A 15933-nucleotide genomic window follows, 5' to 3' on the forward strand; every position below is an offset into this window, starting at 1 on the left:
GGTTAGATTAGATTTCCCTGAAGCATTTCCTTATTGTAATTTCCTTTAAACATTTCAAGTTATATTTCCATTATAAAGGCAATCTCATTTCTATTACTACTTTGTTATTTCTTTGTCATTTCCATTTACTAATTATGATCACTTTATCATGTTTCATTAGTTTAATTTACATTATGCAAGAGTAGTTAAAATTGTCTAGGGAATACGGGAAACCATGCATAAGTAGTTGTTGTAATTGCTGAATTAGGATGTTATAATATCGTTTCATTGTTTCTTTCAAATGTTTGCATTGTATCGTTAATCTTCGATAAATGATCACTATCTTAGATTAAAATTGTTAACTCACTTTTATAAGTTGAGAGGCACGAAATTGAATTAGACTAAACATGTGTTAGTAGGACGACCTAGTCATAACGAGAGTTCTCTAGGACCCGACCAATGGTTGACAATAAGGTCGAGAGGTGGTTGTCTTTAACCCTAAAAAATTAACAATGTTATCAACTCCTATGTTTAACTTGAGCATTTACATAATTTGCATGTGTGAACCGACCTCCCTAGACTATTCATTTATTATTGTTTTATCACAAGTTTACCAACCAAACCAAGAAATCATACATTTACCAACCTTAATAAAATTTACCCCATAACAACTTATTTAGCAACTCCCGTCTCCTTGTGTTCGACAGCTATTACTACATCCATTTGTGTCTAGGGTATTTATCTTTGATTAGGTATACGACAATCCTATCAGGACGAATCTCGAATGTGTCATTGTCTGTAGTGGGTAGCTTGAATCCTTTAGGAATGAATGCAAGAGTAGGCTCTGAATGATTGGCTAGAGTAGGCATCTTGACTGGGATAAGAACTCGAATATCAGTGGTAGAACCGATCTTGTCCGCTTCAAAGGACGGATTTTCTGCAAATGTAAAGTGCTCGTAGTTGACGTCAAGTGTACTCAAGTCTTCCACCTGACTGATTACTCTCTGAAAATTCTGTCTATACAAAAAAGTCCTCTCTAGTTCGGGATCAAAGGGTATAATCTCTGATCTATTAGACCTGGGCATACACAAAACTAACAGAAAAATATCAAACGGTCTCAAGGAACTCGAGTTCCCTGAGACAAAAAGACAAAATAAAAATAAAAAACAAACACAAAATTGTTGCCTCCCCGGCAACGGCGCCAAATTTGATAAGGATTTAGTCGTATGGCTGGTTCCGATATGTATTTTACGCTCGTCGTTAAACCTATCAACCAAAACAATATTTCTAACTCTACAAACTACTCTTTAGTGGAGTGGTAAGTAAAGGTTGGATTCCAAGGGACGGATATTAATTTACGATTTCAATTGCAAGTAGTTTATGTCTTGGGGTGTCACAAATTTGTGTTGAGATGAGATGCAATCTAAACTAATCAACAAGATGAATGAAAATTAAGGAAAACAAAGCAAAGCAATTAAAGGGCTTTTGTAAACAATTGATTAAGGGCACTAGGGTAATATGGGTTCATAAGGGAATCATGGAAATAGATCATATAAACATGTTCACAAATAGATAAAAGAAACTTATTGTTGGGACGGAATCGAGTTAGTGTATATCTTACAATTCCAAGGAAGATTTAGGTCCCGGAGCCCAGTCGATCAAGACTTTACAACACCTAGAAGTCGACTTAGTCTCTTCCTATCGAACTCTATGCTTGGTCTAACAAGGCTTAAGTTGGCGTATATCTCACAAGCCTCATTGAAAAGATGAGAGATGTGTACAAAATGTAAGATTTCATAGTCTAGCATTTCATCAAACATAATATGTGCATAGGTTGAAATCACAACAAGCAAGCATTCAATTATGAAAGCATATTAATTTAAGCATAGATTTAATCCCATGATTGATTCCCATAATTCCCCATTAACCCTAGCTAAGAGACTACTCACTCATGGTCAAGTTTAACATGCTAATAAGGACGTCAATCATATTAACAAAGCAAAACATTATGAACAAATGATGTAATCAACAATAATTAAGCAAAGGTAAAAAGGATTATACCTACTTGAGATGATCCAAATAATAAAGCAAAGAATAATAGAAGTAAACTTGATGATTGATGGAAGGTTGTCAATCCTTCAATAAACCCCAATTAATATTCTAATTACCTAACTAAACTAAGAACAATTAAGAGATTAAGGAAAGATTAAGCTGTGATAAATATTGGAATGTGTATTACAACTTGGATTAAGACTAAATTAAGAGAGATTAATACTTGATTAAGAGATGATTATTAGATGATTACAAGGTGATTATAATCTAGGTAGTACAATAGGGTATTTATACTAAAATTAAGTACAAGGATTAGGGTTACTAAGGGCTTAAATGACGATTAAGACCCTAAGAGAAGTTGACGATTTGCATGTCCCACAGGGACACGAGCGATCTGGGTTGCAAGCCCCTCAGGGACACGCGCGTCCTGGATGGATGAATGCCCAGGGTCTATGAGAAGATCAGCTCGAGCTGAGCCTTGGGACGCCCGGATCCTGGCTTAAGACGCTCGTGCTGAGCTCGGGACGCCCGGATCCTGGGACAGGGTTCCTTCTCCTTTTCTTGACTTCCTAACAATCCGTGGGGACTGTCTTGGGGCCGTGGAGATCTTTCATCATTGCCCAATTCACTTGTTTTATTTTCTAAGGCCGTTAGTCTTGGTTTCCTCTTCGATGCTTGGTCATTAGATGTTATCCATTTAGCTCTATTTTGCTCCATAAATGCAAGGCTATCCTTCCTCTCCTACAAAGGACACAAAACCTCACAGAATATTCAAAATGGGGAACTAAAGATAAGAAATGACCCTAATAATCGCTAGAAAGCATGGGAATGAGGTTAATTCGGGGACTAAATGTGCACAAATATGAGTCACATCAAACATCCCCAAACCGAACCTTTGCTCGTCCTGAGTAAAGAGGTGACTAAAACTATGACCTTTATTTAAACTAGTCTACTAATATAGCCGATGTGAGACAAGTTGCGGGTCTCACGCCGCCCCTTTAACTCACAACAAGACATCCATGAGGTAAGATTCCTTCTTGCAACGCAAGGTGGGGCTTGCCAAAATGGCGATACATCCAAGCATTAAGCTCACAAAGACAAGTAATGGATGCATCTACAAAAGAATGACCACTTTCCTCATCTAAGTGGCGGAAATTATCTTAGAGGGAAGCAATCTAACGGTACACACTCCATTATAGATATTGTTTCTTCAAGTTACTAAGCCTAGGAGGATACCAACAAATAACCTCCAAGTTGTGTCAAGCTTGGGTACCTTTGTCCACAATTGCTAAATGCTTTTGTCAAGAGAGGACTTCCTATGATGTTAGAAACACTGTAGCATCGCGGAATTTTCCTTCTTCCCTAGACAAGAAGAAGGGTCGTCCCTTCTCCACCATGCACAAAAGTGGAACAAATGGATAAAAGGGATCAATATGACTTTGAGTTTCATAATAGTAGTTTGCTTTTGATTTGTTATACCCCCCCCCCCCCCTCCCAATTTCTTGTGGTATTTGACTTTTGAGGATGCCATTTCTTTGATGCTTGGCATTTTGATACTTGGCAAATTTTCAATTATTGCATTATTTGAACATTTTCAAAGTCACCCTAATTTGTAACGAGGGTGTTTTTTTTAAGCATAGGAGTTCTCATTTTTGTACTCCTCTTTTCTTTGATGCAATTTGTGCAAATGTTTTTATTTTCATTTTGATGCTTGAACTCAAATTGAGATTTTTATGCCCATTCCATTTTTGTATTGGCAAAACATGATATAAGTGGAAGATGGTTGCATGGTTTCAAGGGTCACCTTGGAATAAACGGTGGCCAAGGAGTCATCACACCACAAGGTACTATTGACTAGGCCTTAGTCCATGGGTCAAAGGATACTAGCATGACACATCCTAGGGTGTTTTGGACGTGTTCTAATGAGCAAAATCTCAAGAAGAAAAATTATCTATAAGGGCCTTATATACACTTATCAAGCTTCCCAAATAGATGTTTTCACAAAATTTTCCTAGAATGCAACTACATGCCATGATGCAACTAGCATATATACAACCCAATGCAAATGCCTCTATTAACTAATATGCCATAAAAACTAAATGCAAGCTCTTAACAACACATTGGTTTGTACCGCATCAACAAAAATAAAGCCATATTGTCATTAACATATAAAAGGAGGAAGGATATCTGGAAAGATCATACCATGTGGTCTTCTATTTCCTTCATACCTCGAATGTGGCATAGTCGATCCAATGTGATAAGAGTGACAAACAAACACAAATATTTATAATATATACAATTCTACACTACAGAGGAATGAACATATTTTTGGATTTTTGAGAAATTTTTCAATTTTTATGGATTTTTAAGAATTTTTTAATTTTTATGATTTTCGATTTTTGAGTGTTAGAATTTCCCATCCCCACACTAGTATGAGAATTGTCCTCAATGGCCAATACGATAGGAAATTATGCAATGCAATCTATACGAAAATGCATGATTTCTAAACTAGTATGCAAACTATATGACATATATAACAAGTGATGATCTAATCTATCTTATATGATGCATGCTTTCGATTAGTCGGAGAGCCAATTTGAATTGACTCGCATTCCTTATGAGTGAACTTCTCCAAACCACACAAAACACTATTTTTAGTGCAAAAAGAGAGGGAGTTCATGCACAAGGGATGAATGCAATGCATGAATTCTAATTGTCATTTTGGATTTTTCCAATGGGAACAATATATTTATAATCACCTATGTGTTTCTATGGTGGAAAATAGTGCTTAATGTTTACAACGACACCGGTAGAACCGAAACAATTAATGATAAACTAAGTTACAAAAGCATATGAATTTTGACATGAAAAAGTGAGAGGGAATTGAAGAGCTTTACCTAAGCCATAGTGGGTGCCTCTTGCCTGCTCCACCAAGCTAATAAATATCTTCACTAGTTGTCATCCTCTCCTTCGAGATCGTCATCCCATTGTGCTCATAATTCATCGCTCTCATAGAAATCCATAAATTCATCACCATCGCTATTGACCTCCACCGTGTTGCCACCACTTGACCCCGCTCCTTCCCCATCTCTATTGCCATGTGCTCCACCGTTTGCATTCTCCGAATTTGGGATGAGAATTTCTTTTTGAGCCCAAGAGGGGAGCATCTCCTCTTCGTTAATGTGCCCTTGATGAGCCATCCGGTGGAATTGAGGGTAAAGAGCATAATAGTTATCCACTCTATCTTCGTATTGTTGGCGGTGCAAGGCTTGGAATAGACCCGTTGCAAAATCATCTTGAGGAAGGGTAACTGGGTTAGGATGATTGTAAGTTTGATATGGAAAGGGGTATGCTGGGTTGGTAAACTTTTCTTGACCGGTCACTTGGGGCTCACTTTGTTGTTGTTGAGTGGGAGGTGGGGCATGGTTTGCTTGTCTTGAATTAGTGGGTACAAGGTAGGATGGTGCCCGGGAAAGGGGACCCCGTCTAGGTGAAACTCTTGATAGACCTTCCATTGGAAGAGAAAGAGGGGTGCTTCCCTTGGTGAGCCACTTGATTCTTCGTTCACAACCCTCGTAGGTAATCCAATGGTGATGTTGGAAGAGTAGCATTTCACCGATCTTAGTAGAACTCGGAAGAGGTACATACGTGTTGTTGTCATTGAAATTTGGGTTAAAGAACTTGGCAAGTCTAGTTACTAACCCAACTATGACAATATGTGTTATGTTCATATACCTATTATTAGACTCCTCTAATAATGAACTAATTAACTTGTTAATTATTTGTTCTTTAGATCTAGTGCATGCATAACAAAATAAGAGATTTATAAGAAAAACAATGTCCCTTACATTGGCTGTTGGTTCGAAAATATGGGCACAAGTAAGGTCACCTTCCTTCACTTGTTCTTGAGCTAAATATGATGGATGATCCTTCTAATACTCCAAGTATAGAAGACACTCCAATAAGTTGCACCCAAGATTAATCCCAAAAATTCCTACTAATATTTACTAGATATGTAGTAGAAATGTAACCTTAATAATACTAATGTTTCTAGTATTACTACCTCTAGTAATAGATTGAATGTATTAGTATTTTTAGAGAGTTTTTATTACTTTGCATGTGAGGAAGGATGAAGCAAAATGAGCAAAAACTAGTGTAGCAAAAATGAGCAACAAGTGCTCATATATAGAGCACCAAAACCGGTGGCTCTCATGCAAAAGGGGGAATATTTTTCTTTTTGTTTTTGGTCTTTTGTTTAGTATAGGTAGAGTCGTGTAAGAATAGGTATGATTAAAGATCATGTGTAGTGTCACAATCACACTTTAATCAAAACAAACCAAAGACAAAAGAGCATCTTTTGCTCTTTCATTTGGCCGAAATAATGGAGCCATTTTGGTCCATTTTTGCCTTTTGTCATTTGTCCCACAAATGCTTATAAGTCATATGTTTAACTATCTTACATAATTAATTATTAATGTAATCATTTAACACTTAAATATTACATTTAATAATATAATATACACTCCAGTTTTTGAGTAGTATACTACCATTATATCAACATATAATGGGTCTTATAATTACTAGTTAGTTAAAATTACAACTTGTTGCAACTTTAAATAACTAACTACCTCTACCTCAAAACTTTTATATAACCTCAAGTAATTTAGCAATTTAACACTTAAATACCAAATTAAATCTTATTTAATCACATTACAATAAGACGCAAAATTTACACTCCCATAATTAAGGAATTAGTTAATCTGTATCACATACAATTAATTAAATATCTATTTGGGCCTCATCCTATAGGTGTGACCTAAAGGGATCAACTGACCACCACCGTCACACGACAGTAATGTCAAACTCTAGTTAGCCAATCATTACCGATTAATGACGATCAGTCAACTATATAAAGAATCATCCCTCATGTATTCTTAGTATGAGATTTAATTATGATATTAAATTATGTGATCGCACTATTGTTGTGGACACATTTTCCAACAATCTCCCCCTTGTCCGAGACAAGTGTGCGTCACCAATTCTCTTGTCCTATTACAATCTCCCACTCAATTCAAGGTGTCTTGCAGGTCGTACTTACACTTGATCATATCTTGAGTGGTTTCCTCGATCTGGAGAGTAACTGTCTGACCGGAATTATCTGCCATAGATACCTTCCGAGCGTGGCCACGCATTTCCAGTTAACTACTCTTCGAGTGGCCTTAAGATTTTAAACAACCTTGACAAGGGGTGGACGATTCCTATTGCACTATTCCCGTTGTTCAGCCATAGTTCATCATAACCCAAAATATACCCAGTTTGACTTCATTTACGAAATCGTAGAGTATAAATCAAAGCTAATCAGAAATCTGTACTAACTTGGGCGAATAGTCTTTAATCAAATGAATTGACTCATAAGAATACTATAGTAGCTCTTGCCACGACCAGGCTTTGTGAATTACCAGAACTCTATAAGCGGTCACTGCCCGACAGAGTGTCCCATACAGTCTGCCTATGTGATCGACTAGTTATCCCATATGACTTTATGGCACTTGAACTTGCCATCAATTGCATCACACTCTAGTCACTTCGAGACGTCACCTCATATAAGTAACTAGGGGCAAATACCATGTTAATCCAGTTCACTTTAATGGGGTTCGATTTGTCTCTACAACCCATGTGGATAGAACAACGTTATAAAAAAATGAGTTGGTAAAAAATAAACTCAAACAACAAATGCGATTATCATATATGAACCAAAAACTCAGATTTTTCATTTCATATCTTATAATCTAATACAAATTTGGCATACGCCTTAGACCCATGGATACAACATGATGGTCATGTTTTGTTTGCGATAAAGGTTTGGCCAGTGGATCTGTTATGTTGCCATCCGTTCCAACCTTACAAATCGCTACTTCCTTTTTTTCAACAAAATCCCTAATTACATGGAATTTTCTAAGTACGTGTCTAGACTTATTGCTAGACTTGGGTTCTTTAGCTTGAAAGATCGCCCCACTATTATCACAGAAGAACGTGATAGGATCTTTGGCGGTGGGAACTACCTTTAGCCCTTCCATGAATTGCCTAATCCACACGGCTTCCTTGGCAGCTTATGATGTTGCAACGTACTCAGCCTCCATAGTAGAATCCGTAATCACAGCTTCTTTGAAGCTTCTCCAGCTTATGGCACCACCATTGAGCATGTATATAAATCCAGCCTGGAATTTATATCATCTCTATCTGTTTGAAAACTCGAGCCTGTGTAACCCTTAACACATAACTCGGAATCACCTCCAAACACTAAGATAGAATCTTTAGTCCTTCGCAAGTACTTAAGGATATTCTTCACAACAATCCAGTGACTCTCACCTGGATTTTCTTGATATCTACTAGTCATGCTTAAAGTATACGAGACATCCGGGCGAGTGCATATCATAGCATACATGATTGATCCAACAACGGAAGCATAAGGAATCAATTTCATGCGTTCAACATCTTCGGGTTTGGAAGGAGATTGAGACTTGCTCAAAATTATTCCACTACTCATAGGAATTAAGCCTCTCTTGGACTTTTCCATGCTGAAACGTCGAAGAATCTTTTCAATATAAGATTCTTGACTCAATGCCAATATCCTTTTGAGTCTATCTCTATAGATCCGGATACCTAGTATATGTTGTGCTTCTCCTAAATCCTTCATTTAGAAATAATTTCCCAAATACTCCTTGACGGAGGATAACATTGGAATATCATTTCCAATAAGTAGTATGTCATCCACATACAATATTAGGAACACAACATTTCTCCCACACAACATGGTTCCTCAACACTTCGAGTAAAACCATTTTATCTTATAACATGATTGAATCGATGATTCCAGCTTCTAGATGCCTGCTTAAGACCATAAATGGATCTCTTAAGATTGCATACTTTGTTAGGATTTTTTGGATCTACAAAACCTTCAGGTTGTAACATGTACACCTCCTATTCTAAATGCCCATTTAGAAAAGCGGTCTTTACATCCATTTGCCATATTTCATAGTCATGAAATGCGGCAATCGCTAACAATACCCGAATGGATCTTAGCATCGCTACAGGAGCAAAGGTTCATCATAGGGAAGACCCTGAACTTGGGTAAAACCCTTTGCAACAAGCCTAGCCTTGTAGACATCATCATGTCCTTATATGCCATTCTTTATTTTGAAGATCCATTTACATTGAAGAGGTCTCACTCCTTCAGGCAAATCCACCAAGTTCCAAACTTGATTTTCATGCATAGAACTAATTTCGGATTCCATGGCTTTAGGCCATAAAGCTGAATTAGGACTAGAGATTGCAGCTTTGTAGGTGGCGGGTTCGTCACTTTCTAGAAGCAACACATCAAGATTCCCATCCTCTTCGATAAGTCCCACGTATCTATCAGGATGGCGAATTTCTCGACCCGACCTCCTTAATTGAGGAATGACTTCCGAATTAGATGACGAAGGTACATCTTCACGTGCTTCTCCATTTGTCTCTACTTTGGTTTGTGTCTCTTTAACTTCAGTAAGTTCAAAATTTCTCCCACTCTGTCTCTTAGAAATAAAATCACTTTCTAATAAGACAGCCTCATTAGACACAAACACTTTGTTTTCTTGAGGTTTGTAGAAGTAGTAGCCTCGTGAGTTGGTAGGATAACCTACAAAGGTGCATTTTTCGGATCGGGGGGCTAGCTTGTTGTCAGTTTGTACCTTGACGTAAGCATCACATCCCCAAATCTTCATATAGGAAATATTAGGAACCCTTTCCTTCCACATCTCATATGGTGTTCTTTCGGTTGCTTTTAATGGACTATAATTCAATGAGATGATTGCGGTTTGAATTGCAAAACCCCAAAACGAGTCAGGTAACTCAGTTTGACTCATCATAGATCGAACCATATCTAGTAGGATTCGATTTCTCCTCTCGGCTACACCATTTAGTTGTGGTGTTCCAGGTGAAGTAAGTTGTGACACAATACCACAACTTTTCAGGTGTGAATCAAATTCATTACTGAGATATTCTCCACCACGATCCGATCGTAGTGTGTTTATCCTTTTGTTCAATTGGTTCTCAACTTCATTCTGAATTGTTTAAATTTCTCAAAAGCTTCACTCTTATATTTCATTAAGTAGATATACCCATATCTACTTAAATCATCGGTGAAGGTAATGAAGTAATCATAATTACCCCTAGCGGTAACACTCATTGGTCCACACACATCGGAATGTATAAGGCCCAAAAGTTCACTAGCTCGTGTCTCTTTACCACTAAAAGGACTACGAGTCATTTTGCCTAGGAGGCATGATTCGCATATACCATAAGATTGGAAATCAAATGGTTTGATCACGTTAGTAGAAACTAATCTCTTAATGCGATTCTCATTGATATGACCCAATCGACAATGCCAAATGTACGACTCATTTGGATCACTTGATTTGAGTTTCTTCGTTTTTATATTATAGATGTCATTCTTTGGATTTGATGTCTCTAGAACATATATGCCATTAATAGATGATCCTAGGCCTATGACCAAGTCATTTCTAGTAATAGTACAACAATTGTTCTTAATGGCTAAATTAAAGCCTTATATGTCTAACATAACAACTGAAATAATGTTCTTAGATAGAGTAGGTACATAAAAACAATTATGCAAATACAATTCAAATGCATTCGCTAGAACAAGTACCTAAGTACCCTTGGACGTGGCCGCTACCCTAGCTCTATTCCCAAGTCGGAGATCAACATCGCCTTTGCTCAGCTTTTCCACGTTTCTTAGCCCCTGTAAATGATTAAAAAGGTGAGAACCACAACCAGTATCAAGTACCCATGTTGTGGTGGAAGTGAAATTTACATCAATAACATAAATCTCAGTAGGAATTTTACCAAGTGGAATGACAAGTCCATCCCTTATATTTCCCAAATATATTGGGCAATTTCTCATCCAATGTCCCATGCCATGACAATAATGGCATTCATCATCAACTTTAGCTCCTCTACTAGTCCCACTAGTCCTTTTGCTACCATTGTTGAATTTCTCCCTTTTCTTCCCTTCCTCTTGAACCATTTCCCTTTTGTAGCAAAAACTTGCTTGGTAGAACTCCCACTTACTTCGGCATCCCTCTCTTCAAAAGATAGGGATCTCATAGACTTAGTGACATGGTCTACCCGAGATGCATTCACATAAGGCCTAGTTATAGTAGGAGGTATTGAGGAAGTGATGAAATTGAGGTTTCCATCGGAACCGATCCCAAAATGAAGCTCTCTAGTAGTATCGAGTTGGTGGTTGGAGCAAATTTCGTCGAATAAGTTGTGACATAACTCAATGGTAATTGGTGTTGTTGCTTGTGATGGATCCATTGTGATATATATCAACTACAAATTTGGAGGTAAAGGAAATATTAACATTTGTCATTTTAATTAAACTTGTAAACATTTTTAAACAAGTTTTAACATTTATATAGTGACCTCCACCCAACTAATATAAATGATTCCGAGATCCAAATTCATATTAATACGGGTACGGTAAGCCGAGTCATCCCTCATTAATATAACACGGTGGATTAACCTCTTAATCGATTCTACTTTTAGAACTCTCGGTCGATAAAAAATTACTCTAACTTTCATCTTTAGCGCGGAACACATGCAACTACGGTCACGAATACTTCCGTTGAGCTCAATCCAAATTTCGATGTAATAACATTTTACTACCCCACTTCGCCAATGTAACAAGGTTTGTATTACGGTAAAGCCGGCTCAACTCCTTTATGAAATTGGTACTTCATGGGTTTCTACTATTTGACAAGGCTAATTCTCAATTATTATATGTGAGAGGTCTTGTCAACTTATTATCTATCACGTTTTAAGTGAACTAAAGCGGTGAACTACGATAATTATAATTGACACGGTCGATAACTCGATATGATATGCATGTGTTGTTATGGCGATTTTGCAATGCATGCAACATATTAAAAGAAATGCAAAGTAATAAATAAAATTTATAGTATGGGCTTCCTAAAATAGAAAATCAAATAATCTATTACATATTCGGAAACCAACTCCTTTGGTCCCTTGAATCTTCAATTTGCACGCCTCCCAAGACACCGTCTTCGTCGGATCACCTTTCCGAATGACACCGTCTTTGAAGATGCTCCATAATTACAAATAATAATAAAAATACAAAGCTATTCCTATTATACATTTTTAAAATGGAAAAACTAATAAAAATAAAAGTGATACCGAGATCACATTAAATTACAACCGAATCAATATTCCCTTTCATTACGGGTAATATCGATCAAAACAAAGGCCATACTAAGATAAAACTACATAATTCAAAATTATATAAATAAAAGACATTAAACAATTGAAATATGAAACATTATAATATGTACCTATCATGCCAAATGATGTGCCAAATCGCCCTATTTAACTTATATCGTATATATAATCCGGTTTTATGGAAATGCGTGATAATAACCTTTTAAAATCACTAATTAACACTTAAATCACATCTAAGCTCAATTTAATTATCCTAACACCTTTTACGACTCAAAAATTACTCATCACTGAATTTTTGACAATAATTCAACTTGATTTAATTTTATGCTCATTTTTTAGCTTTAAAAACATAATATTTATGAAATAAATCCAAATTAAATTATAAAAATTTCAAAATTTGAATTTTAAATTTTTGACCATTCTGGAATAATTCCATGACACTCATAATGTCAAAAATCATGGTTAAAATTTTTGAATTAATTTTGAGAAAATATAGCTGCAATTTATCGGTTTTATCTCATAAAACATCTAAAGTATCCAATAATTATTAACATTAATTTTACAACTTTATATCTGGTTGGTGGGATATTTATGCAACCTAAAATAATTTTCTCATGCCATGCAATACATTTTAGCTATTTATGCCAAAATAGTCACTATTTATGCTATTTTTACTCTAAAAATTCATAAATCACGCTAAATGAGATCTTAATCTCGAAATTTACATACACTCTGTAAATTATGCATGTGACAACATATTAAAAAATCATGGCTTAATTCGAAATTTAACTATTTTATAACTATTTTTCCTCTTTTAAGCCATTTTTATCTCATAAAAATCATAAATCATGCAAAATTAATCCAATTAATACCAGATTTTTCACATAACTTTTAAAATATGCATGTGAGGTCATATAAAATTTCCAAGGTCAGAAACTTAGTTTACCTATTTTTAGCATTTTAATTCCCATTTTAGTCATAAAAATGTAATAAAATGACCAAAAATCAATAAAATGAGCAATAAATTTCCATAAATCATAAAAATGACCTACAAATATTTTAGGACCATAATATATAACATGCATGGTGATTCGTGGCTTACACTAATAAATCACAAATTTTTAGTTTTCTATGTTAACCTTTTAACTCGAAAAAACAATAACCGATTATGCATGCAACATCCTAATGCTCTGATACCACTTGTTATGTTCATCCCTATTATTAGACTCCTCTAATAATGAACTAATTAATTTGTTAATTATTTGTTCTTTGGATCTAGTGCATGCATAACAAATAAGAGATTTATAAGAAAAACAATGTTCCTTAAATTGGTTGTTGGTTCGAAAAAATGGGCACAAGTAAGGTCACCTTCCTTCACTTGTTCTTGAGCTAAATATGATGGATGATCCTTCTAAGACTCCAAGTATAGAAGACACTCCAATAAGTTGCACCCAAGATTAATCCCAAAAATTCCTACTAATATTAACTAGATATATAGTAGAAATGTAACCTTAATAATACTAATGTTTCTAGTATTACTACCTCTAGTAATAGATTGAATTTATTAGTATTTTTAGAGAGTTTTTATGACTTTGCATGTGAGGAAGGATGAAGCAAAATGAGCAAAAACTAGTGTAGCAAAAATGAGCAACAAGTGCTCATATATAGAGCAACAAGTGCTCATGTATAACCGGTGGCTCTCATGCAAAAGGGGGAATATTTTTCTGATTGTTTTTGCTCTTTTTTTTAGTATAGGTAGAGTTGTGTAAGAATATTTATGATTAAAGCTCATGTGTAGTGTCACAATCACACTTTAATCAAAACAAACAAAAGACAAAAGAGCATATTTTGCTCTTTCATTTGGCCGAAGTAATGGAGTCATTTTGATCCATTTTTGCCTTTTGTCATTTGTCCCGCAAATTCTTATAAGTCATATGTTTAACTATCTTACATAATTAATTAGTAATGTAATCATTTAACACTTAAATATTACATTTAATAATATAATATACACTCCACTGTTTGAGTAGTATACTACCATTATATCAACATATAATGGGTCTTATAATTACTAGTTAGGTAAAATTACAACTTCTTGTAACTTTAACTAACTAACTACTTCTACCTCAAAACTTTTATATAACCCCAAGTAATTTAGCAATTTAACACTTAAATACCAAATTAAATCTTATTTAATCACATTACAATAAGACGCAAAATTTACACTCCCATAATTAAGGAATTAATTAATCAGTATCACATACAATTATTTAAATATCTATTTGGGCCTTATCCTATAGGTGTGACCTAAAGGGATCAACTGACAACCACCATCACACGACAGTAATGTCAAACTCTAGTTAGCCAATCATTACCGATTAATGACGATCAGTCGACTATATAAAGAATCATCCCTCACATATTCTTAGTATGAGATTTAATTATGATATTAAATCATGTGATCGCACTATTGTTGAGGACACATTTTCCAACAATATGAATCATTCCACTATCATCTCCATTCCGAAATTGCTCCCACCTTTCAAGGAGTACCAATGGGGAATTGAAATGATAACCACTCCTTCCTTGTATCTTCAAGTAAGATTGCATGAAGGTGAGGTCAAGCTGGTTTACGGTTGACGGGTCGCGGCGAGCAAGTAGAGTGCTTGCTATAAACCGATAAGTAAGCCGGATGATAGGATTTTGTATAAAAGAGGCCGAACAATCTTTGAATTTTGGCAAATCATGACCCATCAATGCTCGCCAAAGCGGTGCTACACTATAGTTCCGGGGTTTGGAGGAACGAGTAGGAGCTACATCAAGTCCGAATACATCCGCAAATTCTACAAGTGTCATCATTCTTGTTGTGTTCTCAAGTCAGAATTCAACACAAATCGTCTTGTTTAGGGTTGAGATTTTCAGGAAACTTAGGAATTCAAGAACTAATGGCCGATACGTAAGCTCATGCATGCGGAATAGTGTAGAAAGACAAAAAGGTTCGAAGAGTGCCTCGGTTTGGTGATATATTGATAGTAATGTTTTGTGTCAGTCTACGAGGGTGATTTTATCACCCTCGTGTCTTTTAATATGGGTCGTTAAGTATGCTTCCCCTAGTATTTGACATTCGGTTTTGATGTGGTAACTTGCGCGTTCTACCTCGGTTTTACAATTTATGTTGAGGCACGGAACCCGAGATTCAAAGAGGGCCTCTCAATGGTCAAGAACAAGGCACAAGCGGCACATGTGACCTAAGTTTCAGGCTGGAGAAGTTAGGAGTGAAGATTACAAGAAATGAGAACAAGTGAAGAGGTCAAAGCTCTTGGAATTAGAAGGCCAAAACTGCGAGCCTATGCGCAGACTGCGCAAACAGGTGGCGCAGCTGCGCAGCCTGCGCAGCTCTGTTTTACGGGCCTTCTAATATTCTTTTGGGCTTATTAAGTGGAAATCTTTTTAGGTTTTCGTGAAGCCCTATATATACCCAAGAGTTTGAAGACCTGAGAACATCATACAACCTCATATCATCTCATCTAATCTCATCATTTAGGGTTTTAAGCTTGTAATAATTTAGAGGATTTTTCTCATTCAAGTTGTAATCTTTCTTTGTAT

The sequence above is a fragment of the Silene latifolia genome, chromosome X (assembly GCF_048544455.1).
Source record: "Silene latifolia isolate original U9 population chromosome X, ASM4854445v1, whole genome shotgun sequence".
Classification (NCBI taxonomy): Eukaryota; Viridiplantae; Streptophyta; class Magnoliopsida; order Caryophyllales; family Caryophyllaceae; genus Silene; species Silene latifolia.